The following is a 24,479-nucleotide window of genomic DNA, read 5'->3' as shown; positions in this document are numbered from 1 at the left end:
CCTCTCCGCCCCCAGCTGCCACCGCCCCCTTCCCTCGCTCCCTCCCCCGTCCCCGTGCGCCTCCACCTCGTTTCCTCTTTTCTCTCCGCCGGTTTCCTTTTGTTTTCCTCAGTGGCGATGAGCGCAGAGTTGGAGCGCTGGCTCGAGCGGGAGGGGGCCGGCGCTGCTAGCTGCTAGCGAGGCGCTCAGCGGACGCCGCCTCCACGTCGCCTAGGAGGAGAGTCCCGGTGCGGTGGTCAGTACCCGGGAGCCGGAGGCGGGGCGGGAGCCACAACTTGGGGACCTGCTGCCTCTTCGGGAGGACCCGGTAAGGAGGTGGAAGCAGGAGGGGTGTGTGTGTGTGTGTGTGTGTGTGTGTGTGTGTGTGTGTGTGTGTGTGTGTGTGTGTGTGTGTTCGCTGTTTCTGAATGTCTGCCGCCCCCTGACTTGTCCCGCCCAAGGCTCCCTGGCTGAGGGGCATCTCGGAGGCTGGGGCACCCACACCAAACCCCAAGTCCCAGGATCGGTCTCCCCACCCGGCGCATTCACTGCCTGGGAACCTCGCTCATTCACTCTGCACGAGACGCGGGGAATTGTGTCTGAGCCCAGGACTTGGCGGGGAGCTTCCTGAGGGCAGAGAGGGTATTTATCTGTGGAGAGCTGCATTTAAAGTCCGGGGTCTTGGGTTTGAATTCCTCCTCTCACACTCACCGCCGCGTGATCTTGGACCAGTCGTTTCTCCTTCCTGGTCCTCGGTTTCCCCTCCAGAAAGTGAGGATTTGTGGCCGGACAATCTCTGATGTCCCTTACTAACACCGTATCCTATGAGTTGAGTATCTTTCTCTGCCCCCGGGCTCTGCTCCCATAGATGCTGCGGAACCGAATTTTTGGACGCCCCTCTCCGGGTGAGTCCTGCAGCCTGGCCTGACCCTATTGCTTTGTGCACAGTACAGAGACAGACCCCTCTCCGAGTCACCGTTTGCCTGAGGAAGCAGACCCGGGAATCTGAGCTTGCAGCGCAGTTTGGCTGCTGAGTTTGTGCGTGCAGGTTCCCTCCCCGAACCTCTCAGCCTTGTGGGAATTTCCTTAGTGGTGGTGGTGAAAGGGATCGTAGTCCTCGGGCGCTGCTCCTAATTCCTTGAGGAGGAGGCGGCTTTCGCGGATCTCTCTTGGTTTCCTTAGGATTTGAACGAGGCAGGTGGAGAACGATTAGATTCTGAATTCTCAGGCAAAGGGGAGGGGACGCTTGACTGCAGTTCATGGGGTCCGGAGGTAGTACCGCCACCTTGCATTCGAATCCCTGCCTGCTGGAGATCGCTTGATTCTCTGCATCTAGGGGTGGGGATGAGGGAGTTTACCCCAAGTCTTTCTGCTTCCTTAGTCTACCATTCCCCAGTGCTCCTCTTTGGAAGGTTATATCTCAAAGCTAAACTTCACTGACCTTTATTCATTATTTTCATTTTTTAAAGTGTATTTTATTTTGCTTTACGGTTCTGGGATTTTCATTTTGTTTTTATTTGGTAGCTTCAGCTTCTTTAATTTAATGGGAGGGCCCAGGATCTGGGAAACTTAAAGCCCTGGTTAATCTTTTACCTCCTGGTCCACTTTCAGCCTGGGCTTAAAACTGAGAAACGGTCCTCTGGGATTCTCAAATCTTAGCGGCGGAGTCACAACGTTGACTCTTCCTGGAGTTATCTCCATCCCTGGAGTAGGTAAGCCGTGCTATCTAAGGTCTGGTGTGTTTTTAAGGGGCTAAATGGGAAAGAGACTTCCCTTCTGCCTCGAGGGCAAACTGCTATAATTCAAAAAGCCTCCTAGCTCAATAAATGCGAATGCTTCCAGGCTTGTGAAATGTCAGACTCATCGGAGGGACTGTAGTAGGACTGATTGCGCAACCTTGTTACTAGACTCAGCCCCGCCTGAGCCCCTCTCAATTCAGCTTGGCCCCAGTTCTTAGTCACAGTTGAATGCCTTTCCCATTTCCTCCCATCCAGTATCAGAATCCTTACCCTGCACAAAACTGTTGAAGAGAAAATCTCAACCTTCTTTCTGTGCTTGGTGACTTTTCATTACTAAAATCTCCCTAGTTAGGAATTGTCTAGTCCACTCTCCATCCCTAAAGCAGGTCTGTCTCTCAGCTGATCAGCAAAGGGATGGTGGTGGGGGTTATATGACTCCCCCTCACCACTCATATCTTCATATTTCTTTATGTATTTGTTTTAAATCTTCAGTTTTGAAACCTCCCACTCAGAAAATTACACTCTGCTGAGTGTGTATGTGCCTCAAACCATTACCAAGATTAGCTCTCTCCTTTCTCTCTCTTACACACACACACACACACACAGGATCCTGCTTGCCAACTCTGCTTCACTGTTTCCTACTGTCACTGGAAAGTAAAGCTATGGTAACGATCTTCCTCAGCTTTGAGGTGTGCCTCTCCCTAGAGAACTCCTACCACCTGATGCTAGCAGGGGACCTCACTGGCTTTCTGGGATAAACTGTTAATCCCATTTCCACTGGCCCTTTCCCTGCTTTCATCCCAGCAATTTCAAGACTAATAACAAAATATTAAAAATCACCCAAATAAATTATATTGGATCCAGGGAACAACAGACCTAATCTATGTTTGAGACAGCTTCAAAATTATCTGTTTGTCATCTGTGCCATAACAAGTTGGCAACAAACAGCTTGGTTCTGCTGGAGTATCAGATTTGATTCCGGAGTCATAAGCATCCCCATAGTAAATGTTTTCAGGGAAGCTGGAATGCTTTGTGGCTTTTGAGACTGAAAACAAAAATCTCTTCTGTTAGCTTTGTGTAGTTTAACTTTGGAGCGGACTGAAAAGCTTTAGACTGTAGGTGATGAATGTGAACCCAATCCTTGATTTTTCTTGCAAACTTGGTGACAATGACACATCTAGAATTCAACTTCTTTCTGATTTCTAAAATGATTTTGCATCCTTCTGGAGAAAATTGGGCTTGCATCTGTGAATCTTCCTTTTCAAACCCATAATCAGATAATCAGATTCAATAATAATAAATTTTTAAAATTAGCTTGTCTTTCACAGCACTGAAGACAAACCAAGGGCTTTTTTCTTGTTTGAAACTAGGCTTTTGTTTCAAGTAAATCAGTATTTTGATCCCAGATCCATTTCTATTCAACTGTAGGCTCCCTTGGAAAAGAACACGTAATTATAGAGAGGGTTGGTGGTTTCAATAGATAATGTACCAGATTGAAAATCCAGGGAGCTGTGTTCTATTCTTGGCTTCACCACTGACTTGTGGTGTGACTTAGTGCCCCTTTCTACCAGTATCCTGTCTGAATCAATTTTTTTTCTCTTTATAACATAAGAAATCAACTTTGTTGTGAGAACATTCTAAGAATATATTGAGAGCTGGTCTGCTCTCTATATGAAAAAGAACAAGATAAATCCCTGTAAAGCATTTATCAAACCTCTCTAGGACAAGGTTAACCAGGACCCCACTCATTTTCAGCAAGATCTCCAGAAGTATGGTTTTAGTATAGTTCTTTTGAAATACTGTCACTTTAGTAGAGTTCAGTGCTCAAATAGAAATATAAAAGCCTAGAATATAAAGGCTTATGGTTTATGTTTGGCCCTCTGAGTGAATGGAATATACTTGTTGATCCAGATCTTTCTTTTGGTTTATGCAAACTTCATCAGGAGATGTTTTCTTGTCACTGGAAATACTTAATCAGTGACTTTGTAGACCACTTGGTGAAAGTGAAGGTGTTTGTGGGGGATTGGAGATTTACCTGTGGGCAAGAGATGGTCTCTAAACATGACTAAGGAGTCTAGTTGCAGTAAGTTCAGAAGATCATTGGATTGGCACTTAATCCTGGGTTCTAGTGACTTTGTTATTGATCCATGTGACCTTAAATATATTACTTATAAATAAATTATTGTGACTTTGAATAAGTCCTTTCCTTTCATTAAACCTCTTTTTCCTCATATGAAAAATGGCTAGTTTGAACTAGATGATGCGATTCTAGGTCCAAGACCCACTTTCCTTTCTTCCTCTTATTCCCTTTCCTACAAGAGGCAGCTCTGTTTCCTCACAGTATGTCTTTCAGCAAGCCAGGTTATGAATGATTTAAGAAGTTGGGAAGACATCATTATGGTGAGATAACTGAGCTTAGGTATGAACCAATGATGATGAAGAATCCTTGTAGAAAGATCCACACTCCAATAGGTAAGATACACTTTAAGCTGCTTAAGTTACCTTTAGATTGGGATGCTATTTGTATTAGAGCCGTTCACTCTGAAGTATATCTAAATTGTATATAGTTAATTGTGGAAAAAACTTTAAATTTCATGAGCTGCAAGTATAAACCTGATGAGGTTATATGTTTTTAAAATAATTTGTCAGTACTGTTTGATGCCATTTCTGTCTAGAAGTTATAATGTAATGACTATGGGCATGTTGTATTTTTAGGAATAAAACTCTCTATATCGTTTACTAGGTTTGCCACATATTCAGATGTGTGTATTTATAACTTTGTGGATCTTCCACAAATTAATGTAATAAACATTTCTTAAACTTCTGATTTGTGTACAGGGGAAGACTGGCAGCATGGTATAATGAAAAGGATTTGGTGTTGGAGGACCTGGGTTCAAATTATGGCTCTGCTAATTGTACCTATGTGACTTCAGGCAAGATACTCCCACCTATTTGGTCCTTAGTTATTTCTTGTGCTTCTGAGAACATTGTGAAAGAAACAAAACAACATAAACAGTGATAACTAATGCACTGAGGTCTGGAATATGTATTTGGTCCAGGCAGAGAGATTAAAAGATTGGCAGGTTTATACTTTGGTCTTTATGGCTGATCATTCTCTGTCTCTAACTCTCTCTGTATCTCTCACTCTCTTTGAGTGTGTGTGTTTCTTTTTCTGTCTCTCTCCCATCTTTATCCTAGTGTGAACATGCATATATGTGTGTCTATACATACTGGTTCATACACATATGTCTCTCTATATAATGAAAAGTTGAAATAATTTTGGCTCCTTAATATCATATCATTAATTCTATTTGTTTATAATAAAGTAATGAAACAAGAGGTGGCACAATGGATAGAATAGGAATGATAGAAATTGATAGAATGGATAGTTCAAATTTGATTTTAGGCTCTTTCTAGCTGTGTAACCCTGCATAAATCACTTGACTTTGTTTGCCTTGGTTTCCTTATCTATAAAATTAACTGGAGAAGAGAATGGCAAATCAGTAGCTTTGCCAAGAAAACCTGAAATAGGGTCATGTCACAACTGAACATGGCAGTCAGTTATGATAGGATAATAAACTGAATAAGTGACTCCAATTTCTTTTTTTAAATATTATTTTTTTTGTTCCCAATTACAGGTAAACAATTATATTTTTAATATTCATTTAAAAATTTTTCAGTTCCATATTTTTCTCCCTTCTTCCTTGCCCCATCTTTGAGAAGGCAAACAGTTTGCTATAGATTATATGTGTACAGATGGAAAGTACCATCTGCACCCAGAGGGAGAACAATAGAGATTGAATGTGGATTAAAGCTTAGTGTTTTTATCTTTTTGTTGTGTTGGCGTTTGCTTGTTTTTTTTTTCTTTCTCATGTTTTTTTTTCTTTTTTGATCTGATTTTTCTTGTGCAGAATGACAAATATGGAAATGTGTTTAGAAGAATTGTACATGTTTAATCTATGTTGATTACTTGTTTTGGGAGGGAAGGAGTGGGAGAAAAATTTGGAACACAAGGTTTTGCAAAAGTTAAGGTTACAAACTATCATTGCATTCTATTTTGCATGTATAAAATACTATTAAAAATAAAAATAGATTGTATTTGTGCAGTCATATAAAACATTTTCATATTAACCATGTTGTAAAAGAAAAGAGATACAAATTTTTTTTAAATATTATGTTTTTATCTGCGTCCATACTCCATCAGTTCATTCGCTGGAATTGGATAGCATTTTTCATCATGAGTCCTTTTGGAATTGTCTTGGATCCTTGTATTGCTGAAAGTAGCTAAGTCATTTAGAACTGATCATAATCAAATAGTTGTTACTGTATACAGTGGTCTCCTAGTTCTGCTCATTTCACCTCTCATCACTTTGTACAAATTTTTCCAGTTTTTCTGAAACTGTCCTACTTATCTTTTCTTATCGCGTTACAGTATTCCATCACAATCATACACCACAACTTGTCCAGTCATTCTTCAAATTGATGGGTATCTTTTCAGTTTCTAATTCTTTGCTGTTGCAAAAAGAGCTGCTATATTTTTATGCATATAGGGCTTTTTCTTTTAATCTGTTTGGGATACAGACTTAATAATGGTATTGCTAGATCAAAGGATATACAGTTTTATAGCCTTTTGGGCATAGTTCCACATTGTACTCCAGAATAGTTGATGAGTTCACAACTCCATCAGTAGTTCATTCATGTTCCAGTTTTTCTACATCTCTTCTAACATCTGTGATTTTCCTTTTCGGTCATATTAGTCAATCTGATAGGTGTGTGGCGGTACTTCAATTATTTTATTTTGCATTTCTTTAGTCATGGTTGATTTAGAACAGTTTAAAAAATATGATAGCTTTGATTTCTTTGTTTGAAAAATCCTTTTCATATCCTTTGACCAACTTCAGTTGGAGAAAAAATTATTATAATTTGACTCAGTTCTCTATACATTTGAGAGAGTCTTTATCAGAGAAATGTGCTGGAAAAATAATTTCCCTAGTTTTCTACTTTACTTACAATCTTGGCTACATTGGTTTTGTTTGTGCAAATCTTTTTTTTAATTTAATGTAATTAAAATGTCTCACTTAGTAATCCTAACAAAAATGATTAATTATTTATACCATAATGCTATCTCTCTTGTTCTCTAGGTGGCTAGATGATGAAGTTGATGGAATAATTAACGGTGGAGTCAGAAATATCTGAGTTCAAATCTGACCTCTGACATTTACTAGCTAAGTAATCCTGGGCAAGTTATTTAACTTTTATTTGCCCTATTTTTCTAATTTCTAAAATGATAAATAGCCTTATATCCCAGGATATTAGGCTAAAATGCAATATTTATAAAATACTTTAAAAATCTTAAAATTACATTTAAATGCCATTATTATTAATCCCTTCTAGGATTGTTGTGGGGATAAAATCAAACAGTATTTGTAAAGTGTTTTGTTATCTTTTAAGTACCATATAAAAGTTAGCCATGATGATGATGATAATGTTGGTCTTTGTTGAGGGGTTTGGCTAGAAGAGATATCCAGAATATTTAATAGAGGTAGGGAAGATAGAAGGATCTTTCATAAGTTACCTCAGAACATACAGGTCTTAATTTTCTCCTCCAAAATGCAATTTCTTAGTTGAAACTCCCCAGTCCAGATAACATGCTTACAAAGATTTATAGCACTGCTCACATTATAAAATCTCCTTCAACCTGTGCTCAGTAGTCATTAAGAAATACTCCACCTGTCAAAATGTACTATTGACTTGAAGCTATACTAAACTTGCCATTTGAATAATGAGAATTTTCTGATGTGAAAGGAACAGATTTTCTCTATAGGGTAAGGGAGCAAGTAATGGAAGAAAGACACCTAATTTCATCCAAGTGACTCCATAAATATAATATGAGACACATCTAAATCCAGAGAATAAGAAGGAAATAGAAGGTAAGATCCTTGATGACCCCAACAGTATTATTTGTTTTCTGGTAACCCCAGTGTATTGAGTAACATTTTGGAGAAATACAAGGGATCATAGATTTAGAGTTGGAATAATTCTCTAAATTTCTCACAATTGTCATTTCTTACTCTCTAGTCATATTGTATTTTATTAATATTCCATACTTTATTCAGCTGTTCCCAATTTGAAGGATGTTGTTTTTGTTGAGTTCTTTCATTTGTATCTGATTCTTTTTTTTTTTTTTTTTTTGTAAAGATACTGGAATAGCTTGTCATTTCTTTCTTTAGCTCTTTTTATAGATGAGGAAACTAAGGCAAATTGGACTTGTTCAGGGTCACATAGCTAGTGTCTGAGGCCAGATTTGATTCCAGGCTGTGTGTTGCATCCATAGTGCTACCTAGGTGCTCCAATTTGAAGAATACCCACTGTCTTTTTCTTTTCAAGAGACATTGTGATGTAGTTTTAAAAATAAAAGGTTTTTGAACTTAGAATCAGGAGATCTGAGTCCCAGCCCTAAAACTTGCTAGCTATGTGATCATGAGCAACTCATTTAATTTCTTTGTGCCTCAATTTCTTCATGTGTAAATTAAGGTTTATAACATTTTTATAGCTTACTTTGAATGGTTATTTTGTCATTTTAAACAAGAGAAATATATTGTTAATAGTAATGGTAATAATTATCCATGACATTTTGTGTCTATTTTTTTTTTCATTTTAGTTCTTAAAATTTAATTCTTAAAAAATGTTTTTCCAGTCAGATATTTTGCATTTTCTTTTGGTTTTGTCTTATTCTTGATGTTGTTTAAAAAAAAAAAAAAAAAGTATTAGCTTCCACTTGCCCATATCTAGGTTTTAAGAATTTTTTAAGTGACTTTTTGTATTTTCTTTTCCATTTTGTGTCTCTCTCTCTCTCTCTCTCTCTCTCTCTCTCTCTCTCTCTCTCTCTCTCTCTTTAGGAATTCTTTTTTTCAGTAAATTTTCAAATTTTTCCCCCCTTTTTTACCAATTCTAATTTTTTAAAAATTAATTTTATAATTATAACATTTTTTGACAGTACATATGCATAGGTAATTTTTTAACTTATCCCTCGTACTCCCTTCGGTTCTGAATTTTCCCTTCCTTCCCTCCACTCCCTCCCCTAGATGGCAGGCATTCCCATACATATTAAATATGTTATAGTATATCCTAGGTACAATATATATATATATGCAGAACCGAATTTTGTTGTTGTTGTTGTTGCAAATGAAGAATTGGATTCGGAAGGTAAAAATAACCTGGGGAGAAAAACAAAAAAATGCTAACAGTTTACACTCATTTCCCAGTGTTTCTTCCCCAGGTGTAGCTGATTCTGTCCATCATTGATCAATTATTTTGTGTCTATTTTGTCTTTCAAGAAAAAATATAAACAGTTATATAGATGAGAAAACTGAAGTACCTCAGTGAAGTGACTTGTCTAAGGTCACTTAGCTATTGGTTGACTTAGAGAGGCCTCTTCAATTTCTTTTAGCATTCAAATTTACTGTACTCTGAATCAGACTTTGAAGTAAAATCATTATGTATCAAAACCTAATGACAGAAACTTGCAGAAAGCCAAAAGAGTATCCCAGAGACAGCTTTCATTTTGCACTTTGGAAAGCTGCCATTTTGTAATATAGGAACCTCAGACTACATCTGTGAGTATCTCTGTACTTTTATCCTTAGAATCTCTCAAAGAGACATAGAAAAGTGATAATTCCAAATTTAGGTATGGAAATGGAATGAATATTCAAATAGGTCTCATTGTAATTCATCATCAGGAATTGAACAGTGCTCATTGTTATGGAATCTTGATTTCCTTCATTTTGGTGAATGGAGAGCATTTATTGAAATTGTTATAAACATAGACTCTTTGGCTAAAGTTACTCTCAGGGCTACTTTCAAAATTATTAATCCTACATAGAATTAAGATTATAGTCAATTGGGAGGTATTTTAGGATTAGGGTTAGAAATGACAGGCCCATAGTTCTCCTTCCTCTATGAGCACTCAGGGCCTTTGCTTTCCTTTCTGTGCATAAGACTGCAGTTTCCAGGATAAGAATTGATCATTTTAATGGTGCTCAAGTCCTTCGTTTTCCAATTTTAGGTCCTTTCTTCATTATGATTTTATGATCCATTTCTGTAGGAAATTTAGTATAGCATTTGCTGGGGCATTTTAAGGTATTTTATGTAGTGAAGGCTTATTGAAGGATGAGTCACTTTCTTTCCCTGGGTCTCAATTTCTTCAATTGTAATTGGAAAGGGGTGGTCTGGATCTCTGCGGTCTCTTTTAGCTCTAAATCCTATGATTGTAAGTCATATCCATGATGATTGCATGGCACTTTTGCTGTCTTGGTAGATAATGTTAAAATAGCTCATGTTTTTTGCAGTTCTTTAGGGCTTATAAAGGCATGTAGATGGCATGTAGTCAGGAAGATTCATTTTTCTGAGTTCAAATCCAGCCTCAGACACTTACTAGCTGTGGGACCCTGAACAAGTCACTTAACCTTGTTTATCTCAGTTTCTCATCTGTAAAATGAGCTGGAGAAGGAAATGACAAACACTACAATATCTTTGCCAAAAAAATCCCAAATGGGGTCATCAAGAGTTGGGCATGACTAAAATGACTGAACAACATAGGGTTTAAAATTTTGGCACAATGATCTTGTGAGATATATAGTACAAGTATTATTCCAACTTTAAAGTTCTGAGAAGGAAAATTATATATTTGTGGTCACACAGGCATTAAATTACAAATTGGGATTCAAACCTAATGTTTCCATGGGATCTAGAGTCAAAAGGATCTTAGAGATCATCTAGCCCAGCTTCCTCATTTTGATTTTGATGGATCTCTGCTCTCATGGCTGTGATAATAACAAAAATATTTAGTATTCATCCATTCATCTATCTAAATGTCTATCTAAAAAAGGATTTTTAGTTTTACAAGTGTTTTCCATTTTGTAGATGAGAAAACTGAAGCTGAGAGAGGCTCACACTTTTCCAGCATGAGTCAATTAGTCAATATATGAAGTAATATATTTGTATTTGAAGGAATATATTTGTAATAACTATAAACATTTTTGCATATATGGGTCCTTTTCCTTTTTTTATGATCTCTTTGGGATACAGACACATTAGAGATAGCTGCTGGATCAAAATTTGAATAGCTTTTGGGGCATAGTTCCAAATTGCTCTCCAAAATGTTCACAAGTTCACCAACAATGTATTAGTGTTTTAGTGTGACCACATGCCCTCCAAGTTATCATTATCTTTTTGTATCATCTTAGCCAATCTAAAAGGTATGAAGGGCTACCTCAGAGTTGTCTTAATTTGCATTACTCTAATCAATAGTGATTTAGAGCATTTTTATATGACTAGAAATAGTTTTAATTTCTTCACCTGAAAATTGTCAGCTTATATCTTTTGATTTTATCAGTTGGAAAATGGCTTGTATTCTTATAAATTTGAGTCAGTTCTCTATATATTTTAGAAATGAGGCCTTTATCAGAAACCTTGGGTGTGCATTTTTTCCCCTGTTTAATGCTTCCCTTCGAATTTTGGCTACAAAATTTTGTTTTGTTTGTACAAAACCTTTTTAATTTGATATAATCAAAATGATCTATTTTGTTCTCTAGTTCTTCTTTGGCCATAAAATTCCTTCCTTCTTTGCAGTTTTGAGAGGTAGACAATCTCCTCTTCTAATTTGCTTATAATATCACCCTTTATGTCTAAATCATGAACCCATTTTGACCTTATCTTGGTATAGGATGTTAGGTGTTGGTCAGTGCCTAGCTTTTGCCATGATATTTTCCAGTTTTCCAAGCAATTTTGTCAAATAGTGAGCTGGAAGGTTTTGGATTTATCAAACACTAAATTACTAAAGTCATTGACTATTGTGTCTTGTGGACCTATCTTATTCCACTGATCAACTACTCTATTTCTTAGCCATTACCAGATGATTTTGATGACCCCTATAAATCTTTTTTTCTTATTCTATTTCACAGACCCCTTGAAAAATTTTTTATCAATGAACCCCACATTAAGAAACCCTGCTCCAGATATTATTAGGAACATGTAGGCTGCATCAGTTATCCCTTGTTCTTTTTTTCTAGTCACACATTTCTCTGATGATATCTTTCTATGACATTTGTCTTGTGCAATTCTATATTGGTAGCTTAGTTTTAGTGACTAATAAGTATTTCTCCATTATTTTCATTAATTACCCAATGCTTCAGTTTTTTGTAGATTCTGGTATCTAAACTTGCAGCATTACCATATTGTTAAACAAATAGTGACGATAAAGAGATAGATTTTTGTTTGTTTATTCCCTAGTTTCCTCATAATCTAGACTGCTGTAATCATTTTTATAGATTGATAGATTTAGAGCTAGAAGAGACTTTAGAAGCCATCTACTCCAAATATCCTCATTTTACATATGAAGAAAATGAAGATGAGAAAAAGATTAAGCCTCTCCACCACAGTCACTGAGATAGTAAGTATCAGAGCCATGTTTTGAATGCTAATTCTCTAATTCTAGATTCTTTCTCCTTCACCTTACTTCTGGGTTCACTTCAATAACGATCAAGAGTTTCCCCCATTTATTTGTTCATTCATTCATTTACTTATTTATTCATTAATCCACCTATTTATTTATTTATTTACTCATTTATTCATTCATCTTTCTATTTACTTTTATAGATGAAGTCACTAAGATCTGGAGAGGGTGATTCTGACTTTCCCAAACTCACAAGGGTAGGAGGCAGAAGAGCCTGGAAATAAAACCAGGTCTTCTTGCTTCAATTGAAGCCTCCACCTCACAAACCCTGCTGTCTCCTTCCAGGTTGTCTAATTCAGAGTTAACCATCTATCTACAGACAGAAACAAATGACCCCTGAGACTTTCAGTCTTTGTTCTCTGCCCTTGCCAAAGAATTCCCCAGTCACCCTCCTCAATATGGTTTATTAAAGATTTCCTAATTGTTTAATAGGAAACCAATTGATGTAAATATGACAACAATATGGGACATTGTAATGTAAGCTTTAGGATGGAAAGTATAGGAAGACTAGACACAGTCCTTTTTGTGCTTATTTCTTTTCTGAGTTCTTTGTTGGTTGTACTGTTCTAGGCCTTTTTGGGGGGGGTGGGAGAAAGGGAGGGTAGGAGTAGAGTATCTAAAGAGAAAATTGTAGCAAAAATAGAAGCTTTAATTTTTAAAAAATAATCAGGATGGTTAAAAGATCATTGTGGACCCTAGTAAAAAGATCGGTACCCACATTCTATTAGAAAGATATAATTTGACCTTGAGCAATTATCTTAAGCCATTTTGCCTGCATTTTGTTATCTTTCAAATAGTTTGAACTAGATGAGATTGAATGTTTAAAATTCACAATACACCCATCCTTTAGTTTTGTCTACATTTTTCCAAATCCATTTTCCAGTTTTATGTTTTTCCTCCCATTGTTTTTTGCCAATTCTTTTCACAGAATCTAGTTGTCAATAGTCTTCATGTGTATTTCTAACCAATTCAACTTATCTTATCCCAAGATTCCTTAGTTTCACTCTGATACCTCTTTTTCTTTTTGACTTTTTTCTCATTTGATTACATCTTAATTCATTTAGTATGGAAAATACCAATTTTACTTTATCTTAAGGAAATTCTTGCATTGTTTCTGAGCTATTTTAGTCTTGATTCAGTTGATTTCTTTCAGTATGATTACTTCTATCAATTGATGTTTTGTTTTTGCTTTTCCCCATATTGTTGAAGCTCATCTTTGTCAAGAGACAGTTTGATTAAAATTAAAACTTTCCCTTAAACTAGTTAAGTCAGGACAAGTTATTAAACTTTTTTGAATCTCAGTTTCTTAATCTGTTAATTAGGAATAATAATACTTATTTTATGTCCTTCTTGGGAAATGCACTGATGGAAATTCTTTGTACATATTCAACCACTTTTGGAATGTACATGGTTACTCCTGGTTTTCTTATTCATTCCTTGATTTCAAAACTTCTTTCAAGCATTTGTTTCTTTTCAGTTTTTCTCTTGCTGGGTTTTTTTTTGTTTTGTTTTGTTTTGTTTTGTTTTGGGGGTGGGTGGGAGGTTTATTCTCTCCTGATTTCACATTCTGCCATAGGCTAGAGAAGAGGCAGGGTCAGAAAAACTTTTCCTATACTTTTACTGTATGTTTTTCTCATTTGATCTGCAAACAGACATAGGCTGGGTAGGTAGTTTTGCTTCCATATTCCAGATAAGAAAACAAGCTGAGATGATAAATAATTTGCTCAGTCACATAGCTACTGAAAGGAAGAACTGGGACTAGAAATCAAGCTTTCCGACTCTTATTTAGTTCAGTGTTATTTCCAAGAATCTAGAAGATTTCTAGAATATGGATTCTGAAGCTTTTTTGGTATCAAGGCCCCCCCTGGCCCATTCTCAATGATATTTTAGAACATATAAAATGAAATGATTGGATTGCAAAGGAAACACATTACATTGAAATACTATTATTAACATTTTAAAAAACAAGTTTATAGATCCCAGATTAAGAAACTCTGCTCTGGGGCAGCTAGGTGGCGCAGTGGATAGAGCACCAGCCTTGAATTCAGGAGGACCCGAGTTCAAATTTGGTCTCAGACACTTAACACTTCCTAGCTGTGTGACCCTGGGCAAGTCACTTAACCCCAGCCTCAGGAAAAAAAAAAAAAAAGAAACTCTGCTCTGTACTGGTTTTAATGTCAGAGAGCAAGAGTTAGTGTGCTGTATTTGCTTTCTATTGGTTGTGTGATCCTGAGCAAATCAATAGACTTTCTGAGTCTCAGTTTCCTTAAAAAATAAAATAAAATAGAGATTATGATACTTTTATTATCTCACAGTATTATTGTGAAAATGAAATGAAATAATGGATATAAGGTGCTTCTTACCTTCAAGACTCACATAAGTTATTATACAAATATTATATAATATGCAAATTATTAAATTTTACAGTATTATCTTCTCTAGGGACTCATGAGCACTAATTCACTCTTTTTCTATGAAATCAAATAGAGGAGTGATGTATTTATTCAGACCAGAATTCAAAGAAAGTTTGTTGTTAAATTGACCTACAAATGAACCTCATAAATGATCGACATTCATGTAGTGGTATCATTAAGGTGGCATTTAGGAGACATAGGTAAAGGTTTTCTTAATAGAAGTATAGAGCTAAATCCAAAGGAGGAAACAAAGAAAGTAATTGAGCAATCTATATAACTTGGCTAGTTGATGACTGACATGTTTTAGCTACATTATTTAAGTAGTGTCTCTTCACTCAAGAGGTAGTCTGGTATAAGAATAGAAAGAACACTGGATTTTGTACCAGTAGAACAGATTCAACGCAGGCTCTGCTGCTTTCTGGCTATGTGATTCTCCCAGTATTAATGTTTACTATCTAGGTTAACCATGAGCAAATTTCTTCATCTCCCTGGACTTTATCTTATAAATGAGGGGGTTGGACCAGAAGGCCTCTGAATTCCCTTCCAAATCTAGATCTATGAAACTATGATGCTGTGGGCACTTACTAGCTTATAAATGATTTGTTATTTTTACCTCTTATCTAACAAAGTATTAGTGCACTTTATATCCTTAATTTACCATAGAAATGTGAGTTGTTTCTATTATTCATAATGATAGAGGAATCAGTTTCCAGATTCCTTATCATTCTAGTAAGTACATTTGGGAAGGGGCCCTATCTTACTTCAATTTTATATCTTCCTCAGCTTAGCACAGTGCTTTGTATGAAGGAGGCAATTACTTCTCTTGAATTGAGCAAGATGCCTTTGAGAACCCTGGTGTTTGTTAACTAAGGGGAGTAAATAACTGCCTGATTCTCAACCTAGCACTCTATCCCTTCTGCCATTCAGCTGTCACAATCTTTTTTGAGTAAGATAGCATATATCTCCCTCAGATGCTATCAATGGATATAGTTAGTTAGGTCCTGAGTTGAACTAGAGCAGAATGGCAGGATTGCCTTTAAGAAATTGTTAAAATTCTTTTAATGGTTCTAAATTGCTATTTGAACCAATCTCCCCCCCCCTTTTTTTTTTTTTTTTAAATCTGGACAATGGCAATCCAGTAGTTTAGATATATTTGCCAATATATCTAAGCTACAATTTAATTTAAAAATTACTATTCAAATCAACAAGCATTTATTAAATTACTATCAGCAAGACACTGTATTTATATAATAAACCTGACATTAAGCAAAAACAGTCAAATGAGCATTTAATAATAAAAATCTTAACACCAGATGTTTTGCCATTAACAAGAAAGAACTGAACAAATTTAAAAAATTCAGGTATTCCAGATGTTCCTCTTTGGGGATGCCAGTGTGCTGAATTTTCCTAATCCCTGAACATTGAAGCACCTAAGATGATAAATAATGATGATATGATAAACTTTAAAAAGCTCAGCCACACTGCTACCAAAAGGGAGAACTGGGACTAGAAATCAAGCTTTCTGTCTCTTATTTAGTTCAGTGTTATTTTCATGGGGCTAGAAGATTTCTAGAACATGAAGTTCTGAAGCTTTTTTATATCAAGGACCCCTTTGCTCATCTCAATGATATTTTAGAACATACAAAATAAAATGATTGGATTGCAAAGGAAACAAATTACATTGAAGTGATGTTATCAACATTTCTTAAAACAAGTTATATATAAGTTCTGTATTCACTCAAAAAAAAATTTGATCTAAACATACAAAACAGGGAAAACCAAGTAGATGAAGAATACCCAGTGTGAAGTGTTGGGTGGATAACCTTCTAAGTTTGTTCAACTGTTTTTGAGTCATGTTCGACTCTTGGTGACCCTATTTGAAGTTCTTATGGCAAAGATACTGAAGTGGTTTGCCATTTCCCTCTCCATCTCATTTTAGCAATGATAAAACTAAGGCAAACAGGGTTTAATGATTTGCCCAAAGTCATACCCAGCAAGTAAGTAATATCTGAGGCTAGATTTGAACCCAGGAAGAAAAGCCTTCTTGATTCCAAATCTGGCATTCTATCGACTGTGCCCTCTAGCTGCTGAACTATTAAGAGAACATTTATCTCATTCAGATGCTGCCAGTGGATAATGAGTTAGATCCTAAGTTGAACTGGAGTATGAGAATGGGCAGATTTCCTTTGAAAAATTGCTCAATTCTTTTAATACTTGAATCAACATCTCATATTTTTTTTAAAAATTATTGAAGCTTTCTATTTTCAAAACACACATAGAAAAAACCCAAAAAATATATACATAGATAATTTGTTAGCATTCACCTTTGCAAAGACTTGTGTTCCAATTTTTTCCCCTCCCTTTCCCCACCTCCTTCCCTAGCTGGCAAGTAATCCAACATATGTTAAATAGCTTCATTTCTTCTATACATATTTCTACCGTTATCATGCTGCACACACACACACAAAAATTTGATCACAAAGGAAAAAAATGAGAAAGAAAACAAAATGCAAGCAAACAACAACATAAAGAGTAAAAATACTGTGATGAGATCCACACTCAGTTCCCACAGTTCTCTCTCGGTGCAGATGGTTTTCTTTACCACAAGACCCTTGGAACTAGACTGAATCATCTCATTATTGAAAAGAGTAAAGTCCATGGAATTGATCTTTGTATAATCTTGTTGTTGCCATGTATTATGATCTCCTGGTTCAGCTCACTTCGTTTAGCATCAGTTCATGTAAATCTCCCCAGACCTCTGTGAAATCATTCCGCTGATTGTTTCTTATAGAACAATAATATTCCCTAACATTCATACATCACAACTTGTTGGGCCATTCTCCAACTGATGGGTGTCCATTCAATTTCCAGTTTGTTGCCACTACAAAAAGGGTTGCCAGAAACATTTTTTGCATATAATCTCATATTTTTCATAGCCAGATTCTTCTGGTTATATTGTGTGACTTTGAGTCAAGTCAAATTAACAGTTGCAAAACAAGCAACAAAATTGCATTTGTTTTGTATCTTCCTTTCAGGTCTTTGGCAGTCTGGCCATATTATTGTATATTTTATTTTCCAGTATCTGAACCCGTAGTTTAATAATTAACCTCTTTTTGTTTCTAAAGGTCCTGACTGAAAAAAGACCAGCTATGGTTCTTTTGGAATTAACACATGAATTGATTGTATGCAAATGTGCCATTGAAGCCTGACTCTTAAATACACTTTAGTCTCTAATCTTGTTTACACTATTAATTTGCTTAGCAAACTTCTTTCATAAATCCTTTTAACGGTAAACTTTACCTACCAGTTCCAAATTAGTAGTCACATATAGATATTATTTCATTATCTTATATATAAAAGACCTTGCTAATCCATTCTTCGTGTAAGGAACTTTAACCTTGAGAGAAGCCGTAGGGGAAACAGGCCAGCTGTCTTCAAGTATATGAAAGGCTGTCCTGTGGAAATGGGATTAGACTTTTTTTTACTAAGCCCCAAATAGCAGAGCTAGAAGCAGTGGGTGAAAGTTAAATATGTATGAATCTTAATAAATGCTTGTTGAAATATGAATGTATCTGGTCTTTGGAAATGTTTTTGACTACTGATATTCTTTGGTAGAGAGAAATAGTAGAATTGGGAGCTTCCCAGATCTTCATCAGGTCCTAGTAAATAAAAAGCCTATCTTGGAATATGGCTTCAGTTTTTGCTTCTCTTATATGTTGTCTTGTCAGTCAGTCAACATTTATTAAGTACCTACTATATGCCAGACATTGGAGATGGAGAAAGAGGTGAAAGGAGGCACAGGGAGGTTACAAGCTAAGAGGGCAATGAGAGGCAAACGCAAATATATTAACAAACTAGATACAGTATAAATAGGAAATAAAAGAGAAAGCTAGGCAAGTCACTTAAACCTCTCAGTGTCCCTGGTAATTCAATTATTATAGAGTATTTTTTTTAATATGTAACGTGGCCTTTATTAAAGCATAGACAATAAAATCCCAGGCTTCTAAGTTTTTTACATTTACTGTCCTAACTATAAGAACTGTTACCTGACCAAGAGTCTATGGCCCTGTATCTACTAGGGTTTTTTTTTGTTTGTTTGTTTGTTTTTTAATAGCTTTTTATTTACAATACATATACGTGGGTAATTTTTCAGCATTGATCCTTGCAAAACCTTCTGTTCTAACTTTTCCTCTCCTTCCCTCCACCCCCTTCCCTAAATGGCAGGTAGACCAATACATGTTAAATATGTTAAAGTATATGTTAAATGCGATATTTGTATACATATTTATACAGTTATCTTGTACAGAGTATTTCCTACTTTGTATTTATAAAAAGAATTTCTGTTACTGGGAGTTTCTGAAATCAATGGTCCAGAAGAGAAAGGAAAAAGAGAGAGAGAGGTTGTGTGTGTGTAGGAGAGGTTCTTTTATTTGGAGCAATAGAAAGAGGATTTAATCCTGGATCTAGAAGACTTTGGCCCTAACTCTACCCCTCCCTAGATGCTCTGCCCTTACCTAGCTGCACAACCCAGAAAGGGTAGCTAATTGGTCTTCTTTAGGTTTTATTTTCCCCTGGGGGAAATATTTGTTAGGCTCCTTTCAAATCTGAAATTCTTGTAGGGGACCTATATTTGAATTCCTGCTTTGCCACTTACCCTTGTGATCTTAGGCAAATCACCCCACCTTTGGGGGCCTCACTTTTTTCATCTGTTAAGTTAGGGGGTTTTAGTAAATGATATCTCACTCCCCTTCCTGCTCTAAACCAATGAACATCAAATATTTATTGTGTTTCATTTGCTTATGTGGAAGGAATAAGGAGAAAAGGGGGTGGGGAGGCACGGGGCAGAGAGTGTCCTGTTTAGCAGTGTAAGCTGTGACATAGAGGAGAGCCAAGCTATCCAAGTCAACAAATATTTATTAAGTACTTATTAGGTACCAAAAATTGTGACAAGGTCTAGGGATACAAAGAAAAGCAAAACAGTCCCTGGCCTCAAAGAACTAGTATTCTAATGGGAAAGAAAGCATGTGCATGATGCACCTGCATACATACATTTGTGCATGTATGGATTTGTGTAAATGAGGGGGAAACAAAATAACTGTAAAAATTAGTATAAAGGGGAAGTCTAGTTAAAATGCTATGAATTATTTAAGAAGAAATCACTTACTTTGGAGGGGGTAGGGAGAGGAAGAGGGGATGTATTCAGGTAAAATTTCTCTTTTTTTCTTCAACTATATTATTTATTTTTTAACATTCATTTAAAAAATATTTTAAGTTCCAAATTCTCTACTTTCCTCCTGCCCTTTCCTCACCCATTAAGAAGGGAAGAAATGTGATATCAATTATAGATGTGAAATCATGTGAAACATTTCCATTATTAGCTGTATTGCAAGAAAAAGCAAGGCAAATAAAGTGGGGGGAAAAAAAAGTTGTTTGGATCTGCATTTAAACTCCATTACTTCTTTCTCTGGAGGTAGATAGCTTTTTTTCATAATAAGTCCTTCAGAATAGTCTTGGGTTATTGTATTGCTGAGAGTAAATAAGATCATTACACAGTATTATTGTTACTATGTCCTAGTTATGCTCACTTCTCTTTGTCAGTTCATGTAAGTCTTCCTAGGTTTTTCTAGAAACATCCTATTTGTCATTTCTTATAGTAAAACCCTATTTCCTGTGCTAACTTTGGCCTAACAATCAACACCAAGAAAATAGAAGTTCTCCATCAGCCAGCACCATATGGTCCTTATGTGGAACAATTGGTTATAGCAAATTGAATGCTATGGAAAAGTTCACTTACTTTGAAAATATACTTTCTAGGGAAGTATACCTAGATGATGAGGTTGATGCCAAAGTGAGCTTAGTGTTTGGGAGGCTCTGAAGGAAAGTCTGGGAAAGAAGAGATTTTAAACTGCCTCCTGAACAGATCTACAGAGCTATTGTACTGACTTCATTGTACCTGTGAAACTGATGCCAGGCCAGGAAATAGAATTGCCTCCATTTGAATGGTTAGGAAGATTCTGAAGATCCCTGGCAAAAGAAGGTGCCAGAGACTGAGGTCATTTCTGAAGCTGAACTGTCTAGTATTCAAACTCTATTGCAGAAAATGGGCTGGTCACATTCTTTTTTCTTTCTTTTTTTTAATTGAAGTTTTTTATTTTCAAAACATATGTGAGGATAATTTTTCACCATTGATGCTTGCAAAATCTTGTGTTCCAATTTCTCCCCCCCTTTTCACTCCCATCCCCTAGATGACAAGTAATCCAATATATGTTAAACGTGGTAAAAAATATATGTGAATCCAACATAGGCATACATATTTATATAATTATTTTGCTGCATAAGAAATCAGATCAAAAAGGAAAAAAAAGAGAAAAAATAAAATTCAAGCAAACAACAACAAAAGAAATGAAAATGCTGTATTGTGATCCACACTCAGTTCCCCTAGATCTCTTTGGGTGTAGATTGGCCACATTCTTTAAACGCCAAATATATATTTACTTAAAAGACTTTTATTGAGAATTCACACAAGGCAAACACTCAAGGAAGTCAGAGGAAGTGATGCAAGGACAGCATCAAAGATCTCTTTGAAGAACTTTGGAATTGGTTGTGAGACATGGAAGACCTTGTCTATGGCATGCCTGAAACAGAAGATGCTGTACTCTATGAGGAAAGCAGAATTGCAGTAGTTCAAAAGAAATGTTGGATGTGCAAATTCAGGGACATCTCCACTCCAAATATTCGTATAGACTATTTTTGCCCTTCCAAGCTCATTTTGGTCTGATCAGTTACTGTGGAACACATTACACTTTGTTGTTGTTGTTGTTGTTTTGGATAACATTTTCAGTAAATTCTGTTTTTTTTTTCCTAAATAGTATTTCATTTTTCCAAATACATGTAATGATAGCTTTTAGCATTCATTTTTGTTCCAAATCCACCCCCATTATCTCTCTCCTTTCCAAGAGAGCAAGCACTGTGATAAGGTTATACATTTACAATTATTTTGAACATATTTCCATATTAGTCATGTTGTTAAAGAAAAATCAGAAAAAACAAAAAGCATATAAAAAAGGAAGCATACTTTGATATGCATTCAGTTTCCATAGTTCTCTGGTTACAAATGGCAATTTCCATCCAAAATCTATTTGTATCATCTTGTCACTACATTGCTGAGAAGAGCTAAATGTATCATCGATCCTCACATAATCTTGATTTTACTATGTACCATAATCTCTTGGTAATGGACATTGTATTCAACAGTAGTTCATGTAAATATTTTCTAAAATCAGTCTGTTCATCATTTCTTATATAATATATGAATGGAATGGAATATTATATCATAAAATATTTAGCCATTCCAAAATTGATGGACATCCATTCAATTTCCAATTCCTTGCTACCATAAGAGCTGCAGCAAAATTCTTTGCACATGTGGATCCTTTTCACTCTTTTAGGATTCTTTGAGATATAGACTTAGCTGTATCAAATAATATGCACACCTTTGGGCGGGCATAGTTCCAAATTGTTTTCTGGAATAGTTGGATCAGTCCACAACTCCACCAACAATGCATTAGTGTCCCAGTTTTCCCACATCCCCTCCAAACTTTTTTGTTATTTTTTCCCTGTCTTTGTCAATATATGACAATATATAGGAATATATGAAATGGAACCTCAGAGTTGTTTTGGTTTTAATTTCTCTAATCAGTAGTGATTTGGAGCATTTTTTTAATGTGAATAGAAATGGCTTTTGTTCTCTTCATCTGGAAATTATCCATATCATCTGACCATTTATCAATCGAGGGGTGACTTGTATTCTTTTTTTTTTTAATTAAAGCTTTTTCTTTTCAAAACATATGGATAGATAATTTTTCAACATTGACCCTTGCATAGCCTTGGACATACTGTACTTTGATTCTAATATAATTGTGTTATTTTGGTCCTGTCTGAGAATGAAAGCTAGTAACCAACCACTTGTCTCTCAAGGTTGTTGTGAAGATCAAATGGGATATTTATAAAGCTTTTATTAGCACAGTGCCTGGAAGATAGTAGGTCCTATGCTCCAGACTCTGATCTGCTAGCTATATGACTATGGACATATCTTTGTTTATTCATTTGTAAATTGGTCATGGGACAGCTACTTGTTGCTAGGCCTGGACTTTGGATGATCTTAGTTCAGACATTTACAAGTTATGCCCCCTTGGGCAGGTCACTTAACCCAGTTTACCTCAGTTTCCTCATCTGTAAAATGACCTGGAGAAGGAAATGGCAAAACACTCTAGTATCTTTGCCAAGAAAACACTAAATGGGGTCACAAAGAGTTGGATGTGACTGAAATGACTGAACAAGAACAAATTGGTCATAAGGATACCCTCTTGTGAGAATCAAATGAAAGTGTTGAAAAAGCACTTTGCAAACCTTCAAGTGCTGATTTTAGCTATCATTTTTATTGTCTCTTATCAATAGTGTCCATATTACAATTTACTGGAACTTCTTGGTGCATGGGATAGTAATATTGTAGCAGTGCTGAATACAATACAACATGATATATCTCTGTCTCAGTAAATTCTCCTAGAGGATGATAGAGATACAAAGTTTAGGAAAGTCTCCATCTTTGCTTGAAAGTAAATTATAATTTAGTAAGAGTTAAGGAATATAATAAACTTGTAATGGAAATAGCCCTCCTCATTCAGAGAGAGAAATATGGTAACTGAATATGGATAAGAGCATAGTATTTTCACCTTATTTTATTTTTGTTGTTGTCTTTTTCTTTCTTTTACCTTTTGATCTGATTTTTCTTGTGCAGCATGACAAATGTGGAAATATGTTTAGAAGAATTACACAAGGTTAACTAATATTGGATTGCTTTCCGTCTATGAGAAAGGATGAGGGGAAGGAGGGAGAAAAAGTTAGATATAAAATTTTAGAAAGGTGAATGTTTAAAACTATCTTTGCATGTATTAGGGGAAAGTAAAAGTTATTTAAAATGTGTGAGGGGGGAGGGGCGGAAAGAGTTAAGGAAAAAATACATCCAGTTCAACTTATAGTCATTGATTATCTTAGACAGGAAGACTAAGACCCAGAGAATGGGAAGGAATTTGACTAATATCAAATAAGAAATTCATAGTAAAACTAGGAGGTCTATTACCAGAGATTTACATCCCCCTCCAAAAAAAAAGCAAGTAATGTGTTATGCTAGTAGAATTAGGTCATTTAAAAATTTATCTGTAACATGATTATATAATGTTTATATAAATGTATGTAAATGTTGTTTATATAGCTGTGATGCTGCTGACATTCAGTCTTAGAAACAGAGACAGATTGAAGCAAAGTAAATGACATATTATAGAGGTTAATCAAGTACAATGAGCTGGTCTTACATCTCCAGGTCTAGGCTGGAACAGAAACCACATGTACCATGGTGCTAGAAGAGAACCTGGAGAACATCTAATCTGGTACACATTAAATGGAGAGCACATTAAATGGAGAGCCAGAGATGACCTGATTTAGCCAGTTAGTGTGAGACAGAGCTGAGGTTAGAACTTTGGATCTTCTGGCTATCACTTCAGGGCTCTCTATTCTGATACACTGTTGAAGGGGAAGAAAGGGGTGAGGCTAAGAGCAGGGGCTATGTTTAGTGGCTAGTTTATTGGGTAAGTCAAGAGTTTAGTGTAGTTGTGTTTGGGATGTACACCTTTTGTGTCAAAACAAAAACATGTCAGGAAGACCATTATTAGCTGCTGGTGACAGAAACTTTCTATGCAAGGATGACATTTTACCAATTGAGAATAGAAAATGAAAGCTAGACAGAATCTTTAGTTGGATGACCTTTTTCTTTGTTCA

General features: G+C 36.0%; 1 protein-coding gene and 1 long non-coding RNA gene across 6 annotated transcripts in view; one reads left to right on the top strand and one right to left on the bottom strand.

Moving 5' to 3' along the window:
* Positions 1 to 186, bottom strand: part of LOC141555410 (uncharacterized) — a 50,355-nt gene extending 50,169 nt beyond the window's left edge. The window contains exon 1 of the long non-coding RNA XR_012486183.1: positions 67 to 186. This is a non-coding gene — a long non-coding RNA (uncharacterized LOC141555410). The remainder of the gene's footprint in view (positions 1 to 66) is intronic.
* The window catches only part of HPCAL1 (hippocalcin like 1), a 175,292-nt gene continuing 150,878 nt past the window's right edge, over positions 66 to 24,479 (top strand). For 2 of the 5 annotated variants that reach the window (XM_074288248.1, XM_074288250.1), the window contains exon 1: positions 117 to 307. The gene's annotated coding sequence lies outside the window, so the exon portion shown is untranslated. Of the gene's footprint in view, positions 308 to 24,479 lie in introns of all 5 variants that reach the window. The other 3 variants (XM_074288246.1, XM_074288247.1, XM_074288249.1) reach the window with 2 other exon arrangements.

The sequence above is a fragment of the Sminthopsis crassicaudata genome, chromosome 2, assembly GCF_048593235.1.
Source record: "Sminthopsis crassicaudata isolate SCR6 chromosome 2, ASM4859323v1, whole genome shotgun sequence".
Classification (NCBI taxonomy): Eukaryota; Metazoa; Chordata; class Mammalia; order Dasyuromorphia; family Dasyuridae; genus Sminthopsis; species Sminthopsis crassicaudata.
The sequence above is the reverse complement of the archived record's forward strand: the minus strand, read 5'-3'. Positions and strand labels throughout refer to the sequence as shown.